Raw genomic sequence first — 5,027 nt, forward strand, 5'->3', positions numbered from 1 at the left:
GAAGCCCGGGTGGAGTGAGCGTCCCACTGCCAACCTCACTCACTCCAGAAAAAGCAGGTCCCAGTACGTATTTTTACAATCTGTCTATGTTAGCTATGGCCAACACAGACAACCAGGCTATCAATCCTGCTTTACCTGTGTCTAGGTTAACCCCTTGGTTACCAGAGACACACCCAGGGCTTACCAGACACAGTTTAACCACTTCAGTGGCAGATATCTGTGCTCCCAAACCATGCCTCTCTTACATTCCCTCCCCCTCAGTTTAGACCCACTGGGGCAAACTCCTGACATCAAACAATGGGTCCGGGACAAGGCATCCGCGTTGCCTTGCAGTCTCCCGGCTCGATGCTCCACTGAAAAACTAAAATTTTGCAGAGACAAGAACCACCTTGTGACTCTGGCATTTCTCTCTTTTGACCTACTCATCCAAGTGAGAGGTGAGTGGTCAGTTATCAGACGGAACCGTCGCCCCAACAAGTAATATCTTAGTGCCTCTAAGGCCCACTTTATCGCCAGACATTCCCTTTCTACGATGCTGTAATTTTTCTCGGCTGGTGTGAGTTTTCTGCTCAGGTAGGTAACGGGATGCTCCTCTCCGTTCACCTCCTGTGACAGAACAGCTCCCAGCCCTACCTCTGACGCATCCGTCTGCACAATAAATTCTCTCTTGAAGCTTGGCGTAATGAGGACGGGGGATCCACACAATGCCAGCTTCAAGGCCTGAAAAGCGCTTTCTGCTTCTGCATTCCACCGCACCATGACTGACCCTTTTCCTTTCAAAAGGTCGGTCAGGGGAGCAGACACTGTGGCGAAGTTGGGTATAAACCGCCTGTAATACCCAACAATGCCCAAGAATGCCCTGACCTGTTTGGTGCTCACAGGTTGAGGCCACCCCTGGATAGCATCGACCTTGTTGACCTGGGGCTTAATTACACCTCGTCCAATCACATACCCCAAGTAGCGTGTCTCCTCCATCCCAACAGCACACTTCTTGGGGTTTGCAGTGAGGCCAGCTGCCCTTAGAGAGTCCACTACGGCTTGTACTTTGGCCAAGTGACTCTCCCAGCCATAGCTGAAGATGATAATATCATCCAGATATGCTGATGCGTATCTCCTGTGAGGCTTCAGCACTATGTCCATTAGGCGTTGGAACGTCGCGGGGGCCCCGTGAAGTCCGAACGGTAACACGACATAGTGGAAAAGACCCTCACGGGTGATGAAGGCTGTCTTTTCTTTAGCGCTCTCCGTCAGGGGTACTTGCCAGTATCCCTTGGTGAGATCGAGCGTAGTGAAATACCGAGCGCTTCCCAGTCTTTCAATAAGCTCGTCTACACGCGGCATGGGATAGGCGTCAAATTTTGAAACTTCGTTTAACTTTCTAAAATCGTTACAAAAACGAAGAGTCCCATCTGGTTTGGGAATCAGAACAATGGGACTGGCCCATTCACTTTTGGACTCTTCTATGACGCCTAACTGTAGCATGTTCCGTACCTCCTCTGCAATGGCCTGCCGACGTGCCTCAGGGACTCGGTATGGTCTTAGACGGATTTTTACCCCTGGCTCTGTGACAATGTCATGCTTGATTACAGACGTGTGCCCAGGTAATTCCGAAAACACGTCTGTATTCCTGGCTACAAATTCCCTAGCCTCTTGGCGTTGTCCTTTTGTGAGGGTTTCAGAAATTGTCACATCTGCACCGGCCACTGCAGGCTTAACTGTAGCCTTAGGGGGTAGTACAGAAGGGAGATTAGCTGGAGACCTTTCTGTAAGCAGACTCTCCCTGTCCTTCCAAGCTTTCAGCAAATTGACATGGTACACCTGCTCAGGCTTCCTCCTACCAGGCTGACGTACCCTATAGTTAACTTCCCCCACCTTCTCGATTATCTCATAGGGTCCCTGCCACTTGGCAAAAAATTTGCTTTCCACTGTGGGAATTAGAACCAAAACCCGGTCGCCCGGGTTAAAGGTCCTTACTGTGGCGGACCTGTTGTAGACCCGGCTTTGAGCCCTTTGAGCAGCCTCCATGTGCTCCTTAACAATGGGCATAATGGCCGCCATTCTGTCCTGCATACCAGCAATGTGGTCTATAATACTTTTGTGGGGGGTGGGTTCCTGCTCCCAAGTCTCCTTTGCAATATCCAACAGGCCTCTGGGATGTCTACCATAGATCAACTCAAAGGGAGAAAACCCAGTAGAGGCCTGTGGTACCTCCCGAATGGCAAACATTAAATAGGGTAACATTACATCCCAGTCCCTCCCATCCTTGTCCACCACCTTTTTCAGCATGCTCTTCAAGGTTTTATTAAACCTTTCTACTAGTCCGTCTGTCTGAGGATGGTATACAGACGTGCGTAGCTGTTTTATGTTGAAGAGTTTACACAGTTCCTTGGTGACTTTGGACATGAAAGGGGTACCCTGATCCGTAAGGATTTCCTTGGGTAGTCCCACTCGGCAAAACATGGCAAATAGCTCCTTGGCTATCAGCTTTGCCGATGTGTGCCGCAGTGGGATGGCCTCAGGATAACGGGTAGCATAGTCCATTACTACCAGTATATGCTGGTGCCCCCGAGCAGACCTAACCAATGGACCTACCAAGTCCATGGCGATCCTTTCAAATGGGACCTCGATGATGGGTAGAGGTACCAGCGGATTTCGAAAATGTCCCATGGGTGCATGCAATTGACATTCGGGGCACGACTCACAGTAACGTTTAACCTCACCGTATACCCCTGGCCAATAGAATCGCTGCAAGATGCGATCCAACGTTTTTGTGGTCCCTAGGTGTCCACCAAGCACATGTTTATGAGCCAACATCAGAACCGTTTGGCGATAAGACTGTGGTACCAGCAATTGCTCACAGGTCTCACCCCGCAACTTATCAACTCGGTATAGTAGGTCTTGGTCAACCATAAAGTGGGGAAATATTTGATCAGCATTGGCGTGCTGTGGCACCCCATTCACTACCACAACATTTTCCCTTGCCCGGACCAGTGTGGGGTCCTGGAGCTGGGCGGTGCCAAAGTTGTCACGGGATACCTCCAAATCCGACAACTGTGGCCCGGTCACTGACTCCTCAGTCTCACCTGCCATTACCTCTAGGGGAAATACAGAATTAACATTACTTTCTTCACAGGTCACCCCTACGGCAGGTACCCCAGAGTCTGGGTCATTGGGCTCAGGGTCTAGGTCTTGTCCTTTCTGTTTGGGGGGTACTCTAGGCGGTGGGCTCCCCGACCTTTGATTTCTCCGCCACAGAGTCCAGAACAAGGGGAAGTCCCGTCCCAAAATAAGGTCATGGGGCAAGTTCATGACAACCCCTACCTCATGTTGTCTCTCTCCACAGGAGGTCTGGATGGCAACAGCCACGGTGGGATAGACTTTTACATCTCCATGAATACACAGGACCCCTACTGTGTGGCCCGTTACAGACCCAGGGTCGATATGGGATCCGTTAATTAGTGTCACCCGACTTCCAGAGTCCAGCAGGGCCAGGACCTGGCGCCCTGCTACCGTCACCTGGCATAGGTGGCACTCATCGACAGAGCCTGGAATGGCAGCCGTATAAACCGGGGCTGCATAAAGGGACACCCTCCGTGCAGAACTGCAGTCCATAGGCTCAGTTACGTGGGGGCAATTGGCTGCAATATGGCCAGGCTCCTGGCAGGACCAACAGATGGGAGCCTCCCCCCTCCTCCTCCCCTGGGGCATCTCCCGGACATAGGGATTTGATCTTGCCCGGGAACTAGCAGATACCATGGGCCTTCGGGGCTTGGGGTTGGCCGGGGACTGAGAGGCCTTCTTCGTCAGAGCTTGGGTAGCCCAGTACCTCTCCACCATCCCCACCAGAGCATTTGCATCGGTTGGGTCCCCATGCCCCACCCACTGCTGTATCTCCCCCGGCAAGGCCCTCAGAAAGCGGTCCAAGACAACCTTCTCCACCATCTGGGCCGGGGTTGATGTCTCCGGCTGAAGCCACTTGCGGACCAGGTGGATGAGGTGGTGCATCTGGGTCCTGGGTGGTAACGCCTCTTGGTACCTCCAGCTATGGACTCTTTGAGCCCGAAGGTGTAGATCAACTCCTAAGCGGGCTAAGATCTCTGCTTTCACCGTGGCATAATCCCGGGCTTCCTGCTCGCTTAGGTCAAAGTATGCCTGCTGTGGCTCTGCGATAAGGAAGGGTGCCAACACTTCAGCCCAGTATTGCTGTGGCAGCCTTTCGCGGGTAGCCAATCTTTCGAAGCCCATCAGGAATGCCTCTACGTCATCCTCGGACGTCATCTTTGTCATGGCTTTCCGGACTTCCCTCCTGGCGTCATGCTCCGGCATCGCTGGACCCAGCTTTTGTTGTGCAGCCGCTAGTGCTGTCATCTGCTGTGCTAGCAGTCTGTTAGTTTCTTGCTGCTGTAAGTTGGACTGAACCAGCTGCTTAATCAGCTCCTCCATGGTTGTGGCTTTTTGCTTCAGCGCTGTTGAAAGCCAGGACATGCAACAAGTGTATGCTTCACTGCACCATGCCCGCTCCGAGCCACCATATGTGGGGAATAGCTCTGGTCGATCTTAGGTAGCAGTGCAGTAAGCAGGGACACAGACAGGATAATGTCCAATTTAAGTGTTTTTATTTCACACTTAGCTTCCAAACACAAAGCAAACCTTAACAAAGGCTTAAACACAAATAAACCCTGCTCGGCTGAGCACTTACTAATACATAACCGCTCCCTGACTATACGTGGGACCAGCTATCCAGCCCACGGGTATAAATAACAAAATATGGTGTGGCCCATGCAATACCTTCCGTATTCCATCAGACAGCTCTCCAGGTATGGCCACCCTCAGCACTGCAGTGAGCTTCTTTTTAAGGCCCTGATGACCCCCAGCTGTGGGCTATGGAAGCCCAGGACCGAAGCCCGGGTGGAGTGAGCGTCCCACTGCCAACCTCACTCACTCCAGAAAAAGCAGGTCCCAGTACGTATTTTTACAATCTGTCTATGTTAGCTATGGCCAACACAGACAACCAGGCTATTAATCCT

This window comes from Dendropsophus ebraccatus, chromosome 2 (assembly GCF_027789765.1).
Source record: "Dendropsophus ebraccatus isolate aDenEbr1 chromosome 2, aDenEbr1.pat, whole genome shotgun sequence".
Lineage (NCBI taxonomy): Eukaryota > Metazoa > Chordata > Amphibia > Anura > Hylidae > Dendropsophus > Dendropsophus ebraccatus.